Genomic DNA, 21,440 nt, shown 5'->3' with positions numbered 1-21,440 from the left:
TCTTGAATCTGTCTGTATCACAGGGCACTTAAAGACCTGGAGCAAAGTTTGTGAGGCTAAGGAAGACCTGGAGATGACAGAAGTTTGCGCTGGTGGCCATGGCCACTCCTGCCATTCCTAAAATTCCAGAGACATAAAACAACAAGATCCAGGAGAAACATGGTAAGAAACTGGCAGTGAGAGAGCCTGGCTGCCTAAGGACAGGGAAAGCAATCCCTGATGATTAAAGATGTATCAGAGCAGAGACCTGTCATTGCTTGCACAGGATCCCTCTGCAGGGTAGGAGCCAGGCTTTGAGAAATGCTGGAGGAAAAATTCATAGGGTTCACAAGGGTTTAGGTGATGATGTTCTCATATTCCCTTTTGGCCATAACAAGCCCTATTTCTCCACTTCCACACCCAGTTCCCTTTCCCTCACTTTCTCCTTTTGCTTTCTCGCCCCATGATTTTGTCAGCGTGGAAATTATAAAGATGATCTTGGCAAACTTAGGAAAAAATGTGTCAGGAATTTTGTCACTAGATCACAATTTATCTTCACTGGAGTTTTTCTGCATTGCCTATTGTCCCACACTGCAGTAAGTCAGGGAGATTTAATGCAAAACTTCAAAAATTAAATACAACCAAATACATAAGGACATAGTTGTGTATTTTGATGTCATTTAGGAAGTTCCTATTGGAGACAAATAGGATTCCCAGGACAAAATGCTGTGCTATTTGCTCTGTGATCTGTTAAAAATAGTCAGTGGAGAAATGGATTTCATATAACTGGTGAAATTACAGGAGACAGAAATGAAACAGAAGAGGTAAGAGAATGAAAAAGATAACATAAGCTCTCCTATTTACCTTATTAAAAGATAAACAGAAAAGGAGGAACTGAATCCCTTGCAGGCTACAGGAGAAATAAACAGAAGCAGAACCTGATTAAAACCAGAGAGAATCAGGTGGGAAAGGGAGTCCAGCTGCTGCAGCCACCAGCACAGAGGGCCCTACATGGACAAGTGTGGCTGCTCAGCCCAGAGCTCAGGCTGGAGGTGGATCAGTGACAAGCACCTTCCTGGGGCATCCAGAAAGGAGGTTCAGCCATGGGAAGAGACTGTAATTGATTTGTCAGTGCACCCAGCTTAAGACAGGGAAGAAACCAATGAAAATTAATGAATTAACTCAAATGACATTGCAGACTTTGATGGGAAGTATCCCTAGGAGAAAATGATGGAAGAAGGAGAGGAGTTTCAATACTAAATCAGACCAATGGTCCATCTAGTGCTAGATATAAAACCCCTATAACGGACAGTTATGCAATAAGACCCCCGTTGGGGATGTTCCTGATACCAGCTGATTTTATTCTGAACTAAGACGGTTTATGTATTTCTTCCTTACCTCATGTATCCACAGATGTTCTTTTCTTCACACTATGGCCTAATTTTTCTTTTTTGTCCTGTTTCTGCCTTACTGTCCAGTGGCAGGGAACTCCATAACCTAATTTATTATATTTTCAAAATGTTACATCCATGCAGTGGATTGCACTGGTTTGGGTACTAGGACAAAAGTTAACCCATTTCTCCTGCTGTGCTGCATTTGATAGCACAAATAACATCAACCTCCTTGGTGAACTGAGCACAGAAACCACAGTTTAGCTCCTACAATATATGAGCTTTTCAAGCTTTTACCAGTATTTATTGCTCTTTTGGAGCTCTGATATTTCTGCTGTATCTTTTTCAAAGCACAGCAACTAGGACTGACCAGAAGGTCAAAGACAAGAAGAGCTCCCAGCATTGACAGAATGTTGAGGATAATTCTCCATTCCCTTCTAGATATTTTTTAACCAATCTTAGGCAGTGAGCAAACATTTTACTACAGCGTGTCCACACTATTAGTTAGGTCTTCTTTGTGAGCACTTTTTTCCATTATATAAGAGAAGGCCATCAGATGCTTTATAAAAAGCCTCTGACCCTAAAAGTTTAAAGGATGGAAGGGACAGATTTCTTCATGGATGATCATCTTGTGGAATGGGGAGATCCCTTTGCAATCATTTCAGCAATAAGGAAATGGGGTGTCTGCTTTACTAAATTATCTGTATTGCCATTTATCTCGTAGTTATAGACAATAAGACACTCAGATGTTGATAATCTACAAGGGAGCAGAAGTTTAAATTGTTAATTTGTTTAAGTGAGCATCATACAAATATCATCCACAGCTAACAGAAAGGAGCACTAGGGAGCTGATTGTCACATAAGGTCTCCAAAATTAATGAATGCTGCAAAGATTCTGTGAGACACAGTAAGGGTCCTCTCATCTCTACACACACACATATTTTAGGGTCAAAGGGGACCGTCCCCTTGCATAACAATGGCCACAGGACCTCCCCACTGATTTCTCTAACAGGCAGACCTTAGTGTGTGAGCTGTAATCCATCTTTGAGGGGAATATTCCACCACAATTCATTGATCATTTTTACAGTTTAATGAACTCAGCCTTACCAGCAATGACAACAAACTCTAGTAGAAGGAGGAAAACAGAATCCCAACTACCCTGTGTGACTAAGATGCTATAAAAAGTACGTTGGAAGAAAAGGTGATGTTAGAAAATTAAACGCTATTTTTTAATCTTACAATTTAATTTTGTTTCTTCAAACCCTGATTTTAGCAAACTGAGTCCTGTAGCTGTGTATTTCTTACTAAGTCACATTAAGAAAACATGAAGATGCTCTGAAATAATTCTGAGTCTGTAAGTAACAGAAAAGTCAGTATTAGGATTTGCATTTTTCTAAAGGGCTGTGTCCTAGGGGCAGTACAGGAGCCCAGGTACTTCACTCCAGTAAAGGTGAGTGCATTGCAATAACTCCAGGTCCTCACAGACAGTCTGTTGCAGGGCTGGCTCTTAATACTTCATATCTGCAAGATACACATACACTGACAGCATGTGACGAGAGAAAACAAGAAATTAATGCAGATAAGAATTTACAGGTATCATTCCAGCTAAAGGTCATCACTGAAATCAATCTTGTATGGGAAGCAGATTTCCCATTACTGAAATATCCCTGGTATCTCATGACTGCAAGATTGCTCAGTACATCTCTAGTAATAAGGTTAACTCTGGCCAGTATGACTTATCATATCAAGAGTTAGATAAGAATTATGTTCAGAGAGCAAAAGGTGCTGGAACATGCCGAAGATGCTTCCTGCAGCAAGGAATATTAATTGGAGCTGGTGGAAAGGAGAGCAGATGAAAGGAACTTGGAATGGCAGAGCCTCATCTGACAGAGTCTGTGGGCAGTGAAAAACAAGGGTGATTCCAAGAGAGCATCCGGGTGTACATGGCAGGGCAGGTCCTGTGGGGATGGTGGGGAGCAGAGTATGTAAATAACTACATTATTTTTAAGTGTAAGTAATTTAGTTAGGGCCAAGACAGCAAGAAATAAGGAAAAGGAGGCATGGAATAAAACTGAATTTCACAAGCATCATTTCCAGAGGAGAAAAACCTTCTTAACATAAAGAAGAATGGACACAAACCCATCATTTGTCTGCATTGCTGTGCTCTGCCTGTAATTAAGAAAAAACAATCTTGCAAAGGCACAAAAAGACAAATCCTGCATCGTATGTCAGTAAACAAGGAATGTGGGGGGAAAAAGAGATCTAAAAGTAGATCCTGTGTGCAACCACCAGGTCCAGGTGGTTGAGAAGTGTATGACATATGAGGAGCTCAGGAGATCAGCTGGCACAGGGGATGATTGAGTGGATGCCAGCAGGGAAGAGGCAACATGAAAGACCAAATCCAAGAAATTGGGTCTATGTATCCAAAGCTCTGGGTGACAGCTCTAAAGCAATGAGATAAATGAATCAGCTCTCAAGGCAGCAATGATGATGGATAAGGTGGGATAGGATCAGCTGCCAAAGGAGTGTGAAAAGGTTCTAGAAATATTCAGAAATGTATCATGGGGGGGGGGGGGAAAGGGTTCAGGAAGGAGTTGTTGGTTTCCTTGGAAGGTATTATGGAATACAAGAGAAAGGATTTTATTTGCTGCCTCACCACTCATTTCACTTTGTGGTGTTTGCTGATGACTTTCAGAGTGAGGGAATGCTGGGAGAATATTGAGGGCTCCATCCCAGAGAAGATGCACTGTCTCTGGGTGTGTACATGCAGTTCTTGCAGGGTGCTGAGCACCAAAACAGGCCAAACTTGCTTCAGGGGCTCCAAGTGGGGCTGGGTGCCACTGAAATGCAGAGGAACTGAGCTGTGGAGGAGATGGCATGGAGGTCTCTGTCACAGCACCTCACTTAGCGGGTCTGTGGAGAGCAAGGAAGCTCAGTGTCTCTCAGGATGTTTCAAATGAGAACAGGAGAAATTTGCTGGTTACAGCTGCACAGGATCTGCTGGTTTATTCCAGAAGCACCTTCACCTTTGTGTGTGAGCTCAGAGAAAGGAGTGAGGTGTAAAGAGGAGCTCCCAAATCATTCTGCAGAAAAGTTCTGCTCAAGGTGTAGTGATTTTAAAATAGATTCTTTCCCACCAACTTCTCAGGCACAGACTGAAAGTAAACATGCAGATCCATCTCAGATCTGCAGTGTCCAGTTCACTTATGCTCTGAGCTTTCTTTCTAAATCAAAGGGCAATTGTTCAGCCTCTCTGCTGAGGGAGGACAAAATCCCTGATTTTTTTTTTTTCATAACAATGTGAGCCTTCCCTTCTGACTGAGGACTGCAGTTGTTTCAAAACTAAAATCAAATATTGCAGTCCCATTTGAAAACAATTATTCTGGGCCAAATCCCAGAAGGTGCTGAGTGCCTTCAACTCCCACTACATTCATGAGGAACTAAATGTGCTTACTGCTGTGCGTGGTTTAGAAGATTTTCCCAAAGTGTAGGAGCCAGATCCCCCATATCTTTTAACCTGAGGCACTGCTTACTCCTGCAAATAGAGCACAGCTTGACCCTGCAAGCCCTTAGCATGAAAGGTTGCACTTACTGCTGTGCCCAGTATCACTGACAATAATCTCTACCATCCATAATAAAGTTTTGCAGGATGAAGCCTTAAATAAAATTTATGTCACTGACCTACAACCAACAGCTGCAAGAAAAAAGTAAAACTGTGATGAAAATTCCCAGCCCATTAACGTGGATATTGCACTGCTTCACCCTCAGACAAAAGCTGCATTAACTCTATCCTTCAAAATGATGCAGTCCAAACAGCTCGTCCAGAGTCATTAAACATTGTAGTGGGTTCTTTGTACAACCTAAGGCCCCAAGCTTTAAGCATTCTTCAAATACAATTCATTAAAATTGTATTTGAGAGACCATCAGCAGGGTGAATTAATTCCCCTTAGCAGCCATGCAGTGGCATGGACAGATGTTTGCCAGACACCAGTGCCTGCATTTCTATCTTGCCAATGCCCACAGATTTACAAACAGATGACCCAAAGGGTGAGTTAAGGCAGTGAGCAGCAGCTCACTACAACTTAAAGAGGAGACAGAGGCTTGGTGTGATCACAGTGCCCCTGTTTGTGCAAGTGTCTGAGAGCAGCTCCAAAGAGTGCTCAGGATTTACTCCCTGCGTGTGGCACAGCCTAGAGCATGCCCGTGTTTGTGTGTGTGAACCTGCCGCCTGTGAAATGGTTAAAACTTAAGGTTACCCATCCAAGGAGTAGAAAATGAAGGTTCTCAGTTTGATGGACAACAGCTCAGAGATCCCTGATGTCCCAAAATATTAGGTTTCTCTTCTAATAATGTTGGAAATATTGCCTACTGTCATGATTAATCTCAGCAGCATCTCCGGCTGATTGCAGGTGACGCAGTCACAGCGCAGTGCCTGTGTTGGTTTCCACACACCGTCAAATCTGCTACAAATGCAGGGGTGAAGGGGAAAGAACTGTGATACCAGGTATCCCAGTGGCTAATAGATTGTGACATGAAAGAAGGAAACCTTTATTTTAATTCAAAAAACAAAAGCCAAATAGCAAAACTTATGTACGTGCCTAACTTTTTTTTTCTTCCTCAAGTGGAAAACATTCGCCTGCTAACAACTCTTGGCTGGCATCAAGGGAAAGTGGAGGTATTTGCAGATGTGGAGGAAGACATACAAAACATTTTTCAAATCAAAGGCTTGAATTATTGCACTGGGTTCATGAAGTTTCACAGGCATGTAGACACACCATTGTCTGCACCCTGGAACAAGCTGCCCTTTCTTCAGAAAGGAAAAACAACCCAATGTTTCTTACAATCCGATCTGTATGTATCAGGGAGCTATCTATATTTTGAAATTCTTTGCATTGTCTGTGGTAAGGGTGTGCTGTTTTGGCCCAACAATGGCAACATTGATTTTAGAATTTCAGAATTTTGGTGCATAGAACAAACTGTGAAACAAAACCGGCCTGCTCTCAATAGTACAACAACAGTGCTCTTATATAAACTTGCCTTTCCTCGCCATTTTACATAGTCAAAGATCAATACTGTTCATTCAGCCAACATTATTAAAGCCATTTATCAGGGACTTTTTTCTCTTGTTGCTAATAAAAAGGATTTTGCCGACAAAGTTATGTCATCTTCCGCTCCCTCGGCAGCAGCGCAGATAATTGGCTTTGTTGTGTCCCCAACAATCGGGCCTTGTTTATGAACTTACATTTATTAAGTGAAAGTATTTGGAAACTGATGGTACATTGAAGTTTGGTTGCCATGGGCAATAATCATCCCAAAAAAGTCATGACCTCCCTGTTATGCAGCTAGTAACTAATTGAAATGATACAAATTACTCTGATTCTCCGTCTGCCAATTTTGAGGCTGCCCGTGGTCAAGGGTCAAGCGAGCCCCTATTCATGAGGCCATGTTTGAAGTGGCTGCTGCCATCGCGCGGGGTCGGCGCGGCTCCGCCGGACACCGCCCCACACCGGGAGGGGAGCAGGGCTGGGGGAACCCCACCTTGGGCCCACACATCAAAAGCTTCTCCCTGTCAGTCAGGGAGCAGTTGTTGCCAAGCAGGACATGGTTTGCTGGGTAGGGATAAGTGCTGTATTCATCCCCAAGGGCTACCTTGCACATTTAACTGACGCTGCGACGCCTCCTGAGGTACTGCCACTAAATCAAAGAATCCTTCTGCCTGCACTCGGCTCACCAGCAAAAACAAAGGCCTCCTTTTTTGTGAGACATCACAAGAGAAATTAAAAACCAATGAATTATCTGGGGTGTCATCCTTTAAAAACATTTATGGTAATTCAACTGTGTGTTAAAAGAATACAATATGTTTATCTCAGTGAATATGAGGATCTCAGCACTAAAAAATTAATACTATAATGGGATTTTTGTCCTTTAGGAAATTCTTAGTGGTTCCATGGCACATTGATCAAAGGCTTATTAAATAAGTACCAGAAGTACTGGTTTAGTGGATGAGTATTTGTAATGCCACCAAGGATATTTCTTTCTTTGGGCAAGCTCCTACAGCTTTAACATGTCTAAATGTATTAAAACTGTGAGACAAGAAACCATGTTACAGGGCCAGGCCAGGCTCCTCAGGTAATGGAGATTAGCATTTTCTCTGTTTCAACATTATTTGAAAGCTTTACCACATAGTTTGAGTCCTGAATGTCTCAACAAATCTTTTCATAAATATCAAATTTCTGCATCACCTACTAGAGACAGGTGTCATTCTAATGGCTCAATTTTTCCCTTTTTCAACAGACTTTCTTTCCTTACGAGATACCAAAAATACTTTATACAGACCTTCAGTCCTATTTAATATTTTTATCAATGAGGGGATCGAGTGGACCCTCAGTAAGTTCACAGAAGACACTAAGTTGGGCCTATGGAGGTTGTTGATCTGCAAGAGGGTAGTACCACTTGTTCTTAATAATATACATTCTTACAGTCTACCTAAAAGTGGCATCATTTTCAAATTGTTATCACTGATGCCCAGGATCTAAGTGTGTCCCTACACAGTGTAGGTATAAGGCAGAATGAAACCAAAACCAGTAATTTGTTTCCTAAGAAAATTATGTCTTTTTTTCCTATTTACATCAGTGTTTTCTCCTGGCAAAATTCCTTCTTCTTGTCAGGTAACAAAAATGAAAAACATTACTTTTCAAATTAAAAACATCACTTTGGAAGTGTTGTGTTTTAACAAGACAATGTCATGCTCAGAGGAAAGTGGGCACCTGTCATGAAAAATATTCATAGTAGAAAACCTCATTTTCCTTTAAACACGGAAAAAAATTGACCAGCCCTATTACAGAAGTCTTTCAGTGCCACTCCATGTCAGCACTGTCATTACATCTCCTATTGAGAAGACAGCCAAGAACATGTCTTTGGAAATGTATTCTGGGGCTGCCCTTGTGGCCTATTGATTGTGCTCCCTTCGTGTGAGAGCCCCGTGTGGGAGGGGGCTGGAGGGGACAGAGCAGTCCCCATGTGCTGCCACACAAACCAGCCTGGCCACTTGAAGCTTTCCAAGAGTCCTTTAATCTCATCTTCTGCAAAACTTCCTGGGATGATGAGGGTGAAGGGTTTAAAGAGAGAAAATATCTTTTTAGGCATCAGAAAGGTACTGAGCACAATCCCTGGAAAGAGGGTCTTCAACTGCGGACAGAAGCTGTGGAATGCTGTGAAGAAGGCACTGCACTTCTGGTTCCCCTAAACTGGGGGGTTTAAGAGGAATATTTGGACCTGATTCCTAAGCCTACAGACCACTGAAATAATCTTCGTGATTTACTAACTAAGCTGCAAAGAACAAATTATCTATTTCTTTATTAAAAACCTTTTTAAACTCCTTATAGCAAATTTCTGTCCTTCAGGACAATAATTGCCCAGGGCAGCTGTGGCTTTCCCATCCCTGACAGTGTTTCAGGCCAGGTTGGACAGGGCTTAGAGAAACCTGGGGTAGTGGAAGGTGTCCCTGCCCATGGCAGGGCCTGGAATTCCATGGTCCCCTACAACCCAAAGCATTCTGTGGTTTTGGGACTTGGCAAATGGCATTACTGGTTTTTTTCCCCACTGGTACAGGTGTGAAGTGTCTCTCCACCCGATCTCCACAGTGGAGTCATTTCTCATTTGCACCACTCTGAGAGGTGATTGGAGCCAACCTGTCCATGCTATAAGGTAATCACAGGGGTAATGAAGAAACAGAGACAGTTTTTCTTCACTGAACCTGCCATGAGTCAGCAGGAAAAGCCAGAGCAGATGGATTGCAGCTCTAGAAGCAGAACAGGATGTGTAAATGACTCTCTCAAGCAAAACCTTATTCTGCTGAAGCTACTTGGTCCTACTAAAGTCAGTGAACTTACACAGACAAAATCCAACCCCCAGTTTGGGAGGCAGCACTTCCTATTAAACAGTGGATTGGTTTCCAGCTCAAAGGCAGAGCATTCATTCCCACCCTGTGACCAATGCACAACAAAAGGGGCGATCTTTGGGTCTATATGCTCACGGGCACTGTTTGTCCTGCATCTCTTCTGGTGCCTCGGCTCTGCCTGCTTGTTTATGCAGTGCTCACATTAAACACCTCCAAACACCTTTTGGCACAAGGGAACCCATCAGCTCAAAAGAAGGGGCAGTGGTTTGTTGAGTCAATGAGGTGTTTTCTTCCCCAGGTTTAATGCAGTGCTAGGTGTTTAATCTGCATTTTAAAAAAGCTGATAAACATGCATTTACACAATAAAACATAACCCTCTGAAAGAGCCATCGCAGCCAATTGTCCTTTGTGTCAACTAATTCCTTCCATTCCCACCAAAAGGGCTCAGCTGAGTCCCCCTTGGAGACCCCACTTCCAATGGCAACAATTCCCTTCCTCCCCAAGCCACGGTGCCCACTCCACATGGGCAACTCACCCCCATCCCCATCAAACCTTCAGCCTTCCTCCTCTAAGGCACACAGGGGGTGGGGGGATGTCCCAAAGGTAAAAAGCTCCTAAAGAATGTGCTGAGAGCTTTTACCATCACTGCTCTTCTCTGTACCCACTGTGGATGGAGGGCTGAAAGATGATTTTTTAACTCCTGTTTTGGTTGAGAAATCTGAACTTCCTGAAGTGTCAGGAGTCTCAAATCAGATTTTCTCTCATGTCTTCTACAGAAAATATAAATAATTTAAATCACAAACCTAGGGGCTGTGCTTGCTGGCTCCTGGGTTTTCTTGGACTCCTATCAGAAGAAGGAGTTACAATTCAAAGCACTATGGACCAGACTTTTGTGGACGGGCATTAAACACTGCCTTCCTTCCCAAAAAGCCCTTTGCAATCAATGGGTTATTTATATTATAAGGTAAATCTCACCATGGATAAAGGCAATGTGATTCAAGGTGGTTGTTGTATTTTTCCATATATGGAAGTTTTCCACATATGACTTGAAATTTCAGTGAATAAAAACAACCAAAGCAGGTAAAACAAAAAAAAAAAAGAAAACTGTCATGAGGAAAATGAACACATAGCTCTGGAATATACCCTTTAACTTTAGGGCTATATTGCTGCTTTTCTTCCTGAAATCATTACCCTTTTAATAAGCAGCATTAGCTGCGAAATAATCAAAGTTATAACAGTTAAACAACCTCTAGGATTGTTCAAAGGATAACAAACACAATTTTGAGTGATCACGAAAATACGTGTACATATTTTATACGTAGATATGTATATAGATATATGCACCTACAGACATAGTCAGCACATACACATATAGATACAGAAAGACATTTCCAGAAAAATCTGCTCTTCTCCAGCAGTGGACTTTGGCACAACACAATCACTGCAATTCTCAAGGGAGCTCATTCTACCAGTGCTTGCACAGGTTTGAAAGCTTTTGGATTAGAAATCCTTCCTCAAGGAGAACTGGGAAGCGCCCCCAGGATTCCTGCCCTGGCATGCAAACCACCTGGCAGAGTCTGGGCAAGGCACAGATCCTTTCTGTTCCTTCCCGGCCCAGTGCACCAGCTGGGGATGATGGACTTCAGGTTCACCTTCAGATTGCTCCACAAGGCCAATTCCTGATCATTTACCCCCGGGAGAGGGGAGGTGACAAATGGCTCATTAATGTTTATATTCCTCAGCTTTTTGCTTTTCAAGAATTTGGCTTTTAAAAAATCCATGTTTAGAAAGGCTTAGATTGAGCACCAGTTCACAAAAGGTTACTTAAACTACCAGATACTGGGGTGAAATTAATTAATGCACTTGTCTAAAATTCAATGAGAACTGAAAACATTCAAAATCAGAAAAATGGTATGAACTGATATCTAATCCCATATCTCAACAAATAACAATGGACTGTTTATGCTGCATTACTCTTTTCTAATCTCCACATATTACTATAATTATTAACTGCTAGTCCTAAAATCTATAGAGTTATCATTATTGTTATTATTATGAAACTCAATCTCATTTTCGTGTCATAAAGATAAACCAAATCTCATTTCAATTAGTTGCAGCAGGAGGGAATGAACTTTAAACAGACATTTAATTTCTGAAAAAAAATTAGGAAGTTCTTCATGGAAATGTTATGGCATTTTGAAACAGATTAATAGTTCAGTATGAACACATCCACCCTGCAGCTAAATGATGGCTGTACTGCGATCAGGAGACAGGTTAAATGAGCAAAATCAGTTGATACCACTGGTTTGGATCTAATCAAATAGGCTTCATTTTTATGACTTTTTAGCTACATTATTTTTTCATCCCATGTGTTCTCTGAATTTCTACTGGGGGTGAGTTGCTTTGGAATTGGGTTATCTTTGGCTTTAATGGATCTGGTTGGTAAAGAAGTCCAAGGAGCAAGGGGGTGCTTGGCATTCTGGTTGCTGTGGGAATGGTTCCAATCACTCTGCCTCCATGGAGCACATCCCTGGACACAGCAGCCACCTCCTGCATATTTTATCACTGCTCCAGGGCAGGATGTAAGCTCCACTAGGACAGGCTGCCTGCCCATGATACCAGCCCTGCCTGCCCATGATACCAGCCCTGCCTGCCCAGCACCCCCAGCCCTGCCTGCACAGCACACCCACCCACAGCCCCTGCTGAGCTGTTCCAGTTTGCCAGCACTCAGCTGGCGAAGGGTTGGCCCATGAGGGGGCTCAGCGATGGTTTGATCTACAAATCCATGGAATCATACACTGATAAGGAGTTGGGATGGACCTTAAATATGATCTAGTCCCAACCCCCCTGCCATGAGTGGGGACACTTCCCAGGTTGCTCAAGGCTTGATCCAGCCTGGCTTTGAACACTGCCAGAGATGAGGCTTCCACTGGGCAACCTGTTCTTCTCCCACAGTAAAAGATTTCCTTCTAATATCTAACCTAAATTTCCTCTTTTTCAATTTGTACCCATTACTCCTTGTCCAGTCATTACAGATCCAGGTCAGAATCCCTTTCTGGCTTCCTGGTAGGTTCTCTTCAAGGAAAGAGGGCACCCCATGCAGGTGCACATCTGGATCCTTGCAGGTGGAAAAAGGAAATCCAATGCACTGGCTGAACCCACAGCTATGGATGTGGCTCTCCAGAAAGGCTCAGCACCATTGCAGACATTGCAGTGGTGACAGAAACCCTCAAGCCTTGAGAAATCCTGGTCATAGTGGCATTGCTGACTCCTATAGACCTCAGTGTCCATTTTTGCAGACACTTTTGCAAAGCTACAAAAGTACTTAATTATCCATTGGGCGGCAATCCAAAGTTTTGAGCCAGAAACAGAAAAAAACAAGGAGGTGTGAGCAGACTGGGGATTTTCTCACCTTGCTGCCCACTGTGCCCTCTGCTCCCCCTCCCCTGTTCCTCGATGAAGCAGTGGCAGCGCTGAGCGGGGTCCCTGCGCGGATCCCCGGCTCCATCCTCCCATGGAACATCCCCACCTCCTGGTTAGCGCCCAGATCACAGCTCCGGCCGGGGGAGGCATCATCTCCTCCAAGCCTTCTCCCCACTGGCCGTTTGCACGGCCGCGTTTTTACCCTCTCCTGGACTATGTTTAGAGCTCAGAAACATTACAAGCTTGATGCCAGGCCAACACTAAAACACAGAAATAAAAGACACCCTGAAGAGCTGAAATCCAGTTTCATGAAGTCCGTTCCAAGAAGTTTCACTCTCTCCTTCCACTACCATCAGGAATTTGCTTCCCAGCACCCAGGCAGCAAAAGCAGGCATACACCCAGGAGACAAAAGCCGTGGCTGGCAGAGAGGGGCACCATGGAGCAGGACGGAGCAGGACAGAGAGCTGCTGAAAGTCTTGGAGGAGCTGGCAGAAAGGAGTGGCCCAGGGAATGCAGGACTGGAAGAAACAGGTGTGAAATTAGGGGATGGCAGATAGATGATGAGGAACTTCATTAGCTGAGATGATGAAACTGAGATTGAATGAGAGGAAATTTCTGCATAAGGACAAAGAGCTGGGACAATGCAGAGCGGGGAAGGAGGGAGTAGTGGATTAGAAGAAAGAAATGTTTGGGAGAGACTGATCCCAGAAGAAAACCTAAAGTAGAGAAGTGGTCTGCACTGGAATGAGAAAACTGGGAAAAAGATGGACCATAGTTTGAACCATGAGGGAATCCAGGCTTCTTGAATGTCACAATTCCTCTACTTGCAAAAAGAATCTGTGAAATCCAACGGCAAAGTGTGACTCATGGCCATGAACTCAGATTCCAAGTCACTGCGGTGAACCCAAAGGTACCAGCTCTTGGGACACACAGGATGTAGTTACACAGTGTTTCATATGATATTTTTCCAGTTGGACCCTGTTTGTCTATTTAACAGCCAGGGAATCACACAGATAATAAAATCAGCTTTAAAATCATCAACTCCAACACTCCCATTCAGGAATACCAGAATTAAGTTTGCTTCAAACAACTCTAATTTGGCACAGCACTTAGAGATAACAAAATTAAAATCATTATCTCTTTTTTTTTTTCCCTGCAGAACTCTCTCACCACAATATCCTTTGAATGCAGGGTTGGGGGTTATTTTCCTGTAATATAAAGTCAAGTGGCTTGTTTCTTTAAAGTAGATTAAAGTTGAATTATGGCTGTGTAGCCATAATTTTCAGTCTCTGGTTTCTCAAACAATGCTCACAGAGTTGGTAGCAGAACTCTGTTGGTCAGACAACAGGATTTTCATTTGCCCTTCCTTTGTCTTGTACATAGATATTAATACAATATATATTATTTATATAATGTATAGTATGTAATATAAAAATTATATATTATATATAATGTTTATATATATTATATATTATAGTCTATATAATTTATATATAACCAATATATATATTAAACAAAAAATAAACTACAATAAAAATTAACTGCATAACTCCATTATCATATGTCTTATAAAACAGCAGGTATGATCTAATAACAAAACACACAGCCAGGGTGACTTCTGTGATCACAAAGCAAAAATTACTCCAAATTTCTCTTTCTACTTTGTACTGATCACATCTCATGCAGCAGTAGTCCATAAAGGGCTTAGAAAACTGATTTTAGAGAAGAATAAAAAGTAGTAGCCAATTTGGCTAACAGCCAAATCACAGTGTCACCATACACCACTAAAATTAACTTTTCAGAAAAAGAGCTTGACACTTTGTGGTAAAAATCAGGGTCTTCTTTGGACTTCTGCATCTGGGCATCCAAATTCTCTGTTGATTTTCATAACCCTGACCCACATCTCCTAACAGTCCTACTGTATTTATGAGCATCTACTGTAACACTTAAAATGCAAGCTTTTGCTCCAACTCAGTGAGATAATAACAAGTCTATAACTAAGGGAAATATTTTTTTAGCAGATGAATCAGGTGGATCACCCAAGTAACTCAAATCACCAAGGCTTATTTGTTTGGTGTAATTCCTAATTGTTTTTGGAATCACTTGAGTGCCTTCCCTCAACAACAAGTTTGCCTTATTAAGCTTATCCATGCAAGGAGAGAGAGGGATTCTTGACATGCCCTGGATTGCTTCTGCTTCCATCTGTGCTAACGAGCAGTGAAGAAAGTTTTGCTGTGCTTACAAACCCCACAGCTGTAACACTCCCAGTCACAACAGACCATGATTTACTGGAGTTGTTAAAATAAAGTGGGAGAAGAAATTGTTACAGGTCTTGGAAACTACAGAAAGTTGCCATTTAGACTACACTCAAATCTCAGAGGAAATAGGATCTACTTGAGAACAACAAAATACTGTGGGATATGGATATGGTTCTCTGTCCACAGCCAGTTCATCTGCCAGAGAGTGGTTTCCCTTTGTGAAAGGATTTATTTTATGCTTTAAAGGATCTGGGGCATTTTATTGACATTTTATGACATTGTTAATGGACGCTCCAGATCTGTATTCCTAATGATCATTTGACATTAGGCAGCATTCTCTATTTGAAGGTTTGTTTGTGATTCCTGAGGAATACTGCCCCACACAGAGAGCAGGAATCAGCCAGTTAGCAGCATACTGTGATACCACAATAGTGTCAGCTATTCCAAAGGGAAAGTGAAAAATGTATTTCACTGAGACGTCAACAAGAATGCAGCAAGAGTGAAAGTAATAATCCAGCCAAGATGCCAGGGCTGTCTAAAACAGAAGCAAAAGGTAGTCCCCCAGGTTTTCAAGACCTTGTTTTCACACTTCAAGCTCTCACATGCCACCTGTACAGTGTTTATTTGCATTTCTACAGGACATCAGGGCAGGAGAGCTGCAGAAAAGAAGGTACTGACTACTCTGACTATGAAGTGTCCCTTCTCCAATCCCAATCATGTTGCCAGTTCTATCTGAAATACTTTTAAGTAAAAAAATTAAAAAAGAAAAAAGAAAAATCATACTAAATAACTATTAACAATGTCTTGATTTCAGTGACATTTCAGTAATTCCCTCCTGAAAAGTGATTCTGCAAAAACTGAATGTTTACTGGATGTTGGGGGTTCTCAGACCAAAGGCTTAGATATAAAATCTCCAAACCTAACAGGCCAAATTCTGTTTATGGAGTGCATCCCTTGATGCTCTTGCTGAGCCTGTACTGGTTTTCCATCCACAGCTGAGCAGTCTTGGTAAGCCAGAGGAACCCCTCTGAAGGCAAAACTTCACCTTGAGCTGGGAGGTTCTGCTCTAGAGACTTTTGTCTTTTTTGCTGTGTGACAACAGAGTTTTGTGAAGCAGCAGAACTACATGAAATGTTCTGAGATGGGTCAGAGCAAAAAACAATCCACCAATGGTTCTTGGCTGCCTTGTATTACTTCTCTGCATTTCAGGGAAGAGTTTGCTATTCATATCTTTCTTCCTGATCTCTTTCCTGGCTGGTCTTCATGTTTTTGACCTCTTTTCTCTTTATTTTAGGGCCCTCTCCAATAGCTTATAAATGCCACTATTTGTCATGTATAAATTCATTTTGAAAACAGGCTAAAACCTTCCAAATTTCCCTTGCTGCAGTTCAGCAAACCCTCCCAGTTTTAGAACAACAAATACTTTGTTGTCTCTGATATTCCCTCTTCATCATGTGTGACAGTGCAGCACAGGACATGAGTTATCCCTTCACTTCCAGAACAGCCTGGCACAGGGAATCCCAGTTTGGGTTGGGATAGATGGAGCCTTCAGGCAGCAGTGTACAAGCAGGATAAACACCAACCAGCCTGTGTGACACTCTGAGGGCAGGACATTTGCTCTGTGCTGTGCAGAAGGAAGGAGTAAGGATGCTGTTGGAAGGGTGACCTGGCACAGGACCGTGTCCCTGCTCCCAAAACAGCCACTGGAGATTTGGCCCCCTTGGAGCAGCCAACAGATCTGTCCAGGTAGCCACTGGTTAGTGCAGGCCTGGCTGATGATTTGATCAGCCTAACAAGGTTTAGTGGCAGGTTCTTTGAAGCACTGGGCTGGTTAATGACTCAGTACAGCAGCAGTTGTGCTCTCAGAGCTGAGGCTGAGAGCTGAACCTGCTGAGGAAGCAGCGACCACAGCCCAGACCTGCTCCTCATGGAGCAGCCCATCTGATCCTGAGATGACTTAAATTCACAGGAATTCAGATCCAGAGATTCTTAGAAATATCCCAATGCCTTGACCCTGTGCCAAAAGATTCTAACACAAACACTTGCTGGCTGCAAAGTTAAGTTACATGAGAGGGACAAGCACACACAATTAGACATTGGCACCTGTTCTGGCTTGGGGAGGTTTATGCTGCATAAAAACCTCCCAGGAAGATACCACACCTGTCCCAAGGTAACAACAGGGGGTTGGTGAAAAGATTTACAGAGCTGGCAGGGAATATTTAAGCATGCAGGATGAGAGAACAGAAGGCTAAGAGGAGGTTTTTCCTCAGACTATAACAACCTTCTCAAATTTCAGATCTCCTTGATTGTTTTCTGCTCTGTACCTTCAAGCTGCTCTTCACAAATACATCAACAGCTCCCTAAAAACTGGGCCTATGCTCCAAGTTCTTAACTGAAGTTGGGATTTGTTCATGGGCTTTAGGTTTGGAGCTACAAACAGTTTACAAGCTGATATTTGGTATCCAAACCCTTCATGGAAAAATATAACACCATTATTATAATTTATTTGCATTATAAAGCCACTTAAAGGACATGGTGAACTGAAAATTAAATATGCGAAGTACTGATCACAGATGTAGCAAAGCCTCTGTTCCCCAGAACATATTGGCAAGATAAATTGCTGTTCTACAGTAATAGATATCTGAGTATCTCTTTGATTCAGTTTAAATTATATCTGAATCATATTTAATGGAAGTTTCACAAAAATGCTGTGTGATTAAAGATCAATCAATTATTAAGAGTGTGTTTATCAGTGAGTAGAACCACTGTTAAATTTAAAAACATTCTTATTAGTTCTTTGGTATCTAATTATTCTATAATAACTCTTATTAAATTTAAATTAAATCAGCAGCTGAGATGCACAGTTTAAACCAACTCAATTAAAAAAACAGCGAAATTACCCCCCCAAAAAAAACATCAAATAAAATCTAAACCCAAATAATTTTGAATTAACAGCTGTTCACTAAGATTTTAACTGAAACAAAACGGTCTCAGCTGCTCAATTTTTACAGTTACACCTGCATGTTGCAGGTGCCTGATTCATTGTACCCATTCCTACCTGGATACAATCTGACCCTGGGAGCACCACAGCAGCCTTTGCCCACTGCATTCCCAGGGGAGCAGCTTTCTGCTCCCTGCATTGCCAGAGGAGCAGCTTTCTCCTCCCTGCATTCCCAGAGGAGCAGCTTTCTGCTCCCTGCATTCCCAGAGAGAGCCCAGGCCCATCTGCAGCAGCCCTGGAGCTGCAGAGGAAAACTCCCCCCTTGTGCAGGATCCCTGCTCCAGCAGAAGCACAGCTGGCACTGCAGGAGGGCTGAGCCCCCATGGCATGGGACTGTGACACCACCCTGACACACAGGGTGTGAGGTCCTGCTCTGACTCTGGCAGTGTTTTTTTTTTCATTTGTTTGTACTCTTGCATTTGTGTTTTAATTTTCCTAATAAAGAACTGTTATTACTATTCCCATATCTTTAAGAGAGCCTCTTAGTTTCAAAATCATAATAATTTGGAGGGTGGGGGTTTCCATTTTCCATTTCACAGGAGGCTTCTGTTTTCCTTAGCAGAAACCTATATTTTCAAACCAAGACACCCACCAATACCTTAAAACACGAGGCCACCCATAGCCAAATCCAGCACAAAATGCACAAACCCAAGCAGAAGAGTGGCTGTGCAGCTCTCAGGTGAGAAATCGTTCCACCCAAATGGACCATGAACGTAAACACTGCCTAACGAGAGCGGTACAGATTGGGCCATTAAAAGCAAGGCAGAGATGAATGGAAATGTCTGAGCAGGAACATAAAGCAGCCCAATTTCTGCCACTAAGTAGGAGTGGGAGTATAACAGTCCTTGTTATAGAGTTGCTGGCAGTGATGTTATTGTTAAGGCTGAAAAAGACCTGACATTCCAAATCTCTTTTCCCTTGTAAAACAGTAAGATTTGGAGCTTGATCCTTCACTTCAAAGGTGGCTACTGCAACTGCTCGACAAAGGAGAAACACGGCGTGGAGGAGAAGGGAAAAAAACCAAATGGATTACAGAAGTTTGTGCTGAATGCAGCCCCAGATGAAGGTGAGATTTCAGTTCCACTGAAGCTCAGAGCTGGGGTCTTCTGCAGGTTTGCCCCACTACAGTAAGCCAAGACAGAAATAACCAGACAATAACCCAACTACAGCAACGATCAAAGCCAGGAAAATTCACATTTCATGAGAGAGGACATGTGAGATTACAGCCAACTCCAGATAAAATGGAAAGGAACTACAACTGTAGGGACTGATGTCTGTAATCTCAAGACTGGAAATGGAAGCCTGGTAATTAGCAAAAAGGAAAATAAATAAATTGATCTTTAGAAAACAAACATACACAAATACATCTAGAAAGATCATTGGCTCCTTTTTTTTTCCTTTTTTTTTTTTTTATATGAGAAAAAACTTGAGGACAAATAGGGACTGTTTGGGTTTTTTTCCTGTCTAGCTCATTGAAGCTTAGGATTTATTTCTTATTTTATCCTGCAACAGAAAGTTCTAATTCATTGATTCTGTTTGTGAATCCCAAAAAAGCCTAATTCATGGCTTGGTTTAAAAACATTTTTTGGTTCCTAAAATTCCTAAATTCCTGGCTGATCCCACTGGGCTTCTCACTGAAGCTGAGAAACATTCTGAGGAAAAAGAGAGAAGAACTGAGCAGAGGATTTTGAAGTTTGAACATTTGTCTTTGTTATGATCAGAAATGGAACCTGAAATTTTCAATGAAGGAAAATTTGTACAACATGGGAAATAGTTTCAGTGCAAAATTGAAACAATAATTCTAACATGGCCTTTTAGAATTTGACCTTTTTATCTCTTAACAACATTCAAATATAATACAGAATTTGAATATTTGAAATGAAAAGTAATTTCAACATTTGAAATTTCCACTTTTTGCTCTGAAAATGTCAAACTAGGATATTTCAACTTTCTGGGAACTTTTTCTCCTCCCATTTTCATTTGAAAATGAGAACTTTCAGCTTGGGCTGCTCATTTAAAGGAATTACCAGGACAAGTGGCTGTCAGCAGAAAAGGGAAGGCTGATGGACTGCTCCATGATCAAGCTCAGCCATTAATTTCTTATTCCACTACCCAACGCCATTTATTTTTGATAGGTTGTGGAAACTTTGAAGTACTTTTTGTTGGTCATGTGATTATGCAAATTTTTTAGGCTGAAAATAGTCTGTCACCTTTTTATGGGGGAAAAACATTGGTGATAACTGCTTTAATTAAATCCAAATTGGACTGTGAAGCAGAAGTGCTAACCCTTTGAGTTACCTTGATGCAAAACTGGAGTGAGAGAAATCAATTTATCCCCACTCACAGATGTTTTTTCCAGTTCTGCACAGGAAATCCAAGGTCCTACCTTTGCACCTCAACCCAGCCATTCCTCATGGACAGCTGCTGGCCAGCCTCTGAAAAGGAGCTAATAACTCTACCTGCATTTACAGATAATTCTGAGATGTCTGAGTGGAGAGAATTACAGAAGGACTAAAAGTTATTATGTATCATGCATGTGTTTGCCCATAAATAATAAATTCCTGAAGCAGACCTAAGAAGTTCCCACTCCTGTCTACCTTAATAACAAATTCATAAGCAATAGCATTGTACATGATTACTCACTCAGCTGTTCCCTTTCCAATCATAGGTTTCCCTCTACATCCAAATACACCTCTCTCCTTATTTAAGTTGCATGGATTTTGTTATTTTTAATATTTCAGAATGGAAACACCCATTTATGAAGCAAAGGCGTAAAAAAAAGTGCTGTCTTTTTTGATTCTAATTCTTTACGCTATTTTTGTTCCCTAATACTCCTTATTTAGAGGTCTTCCCCTGTTTATAGCCAGGAAATTGCCAAACCTGATCAATATTTTTCCCTGATGGTCTGTGAGGATTGCCACAGTCAAGGTGCCAGACTCTGGTGCTGGTGGGTCTGTGGTGCCCAGCCCTGGCCAGCTGAAATGGCTGCTCGGGCTAATTTCCCTGTCTCTCTGCATCCTACCAGGATTTTACACTAGAAATAAATTGTCACAGGGAGAATATTTAAATTCAGGAAACAAAATGTTCCCACTAATTCAATGTAGCCATCTCCTGCCTACTAAAAGTTATGAGTTATGTGTGAAGTAAAAAACCTCTCTGCTGCATGAGATAATGAGAAAACGGGGATTCTTTATTCATTGTACTTGTCCCTCTGCACATAACATTTGTATATCATGCCAGGACTAACCTGTGTCACTGCACTTATAGCCACAGACCAGACTAAATGCCTGCCCTTCACTGTTTTTACGTCATGATTCATATACTCTCCCTGCTCTTTCTGACTGCCTGCAATTACTTGTGACAAATGATTCTTCAGTGTACTGTCTGCTTTACCTTTTCAAAATGTTTCCATGGTTCACAGATAAGTCAGCTAGTGTACACTGTACTGTCTTGTGGGAAGTAAATCCCAGGACAAGCACAGGAACAG

The sequence above is a fragment of the Camarhynchus parvulus genome, chromosome 8 (assembly GCF_901933205.1).
Source record: "Camarhynchus parvulus chromosome 8, STF_HiC, whole genome shotgun sequence".
Lineage (NCBI taxonomy): Eukaryota > Metazoa > Chordata > Aves > Passeriformes > Thraupidae > Camarhynchus > Camarhynchus parvulus.
Note: the sequence above shows the minus strand (reverse complement) of the source record.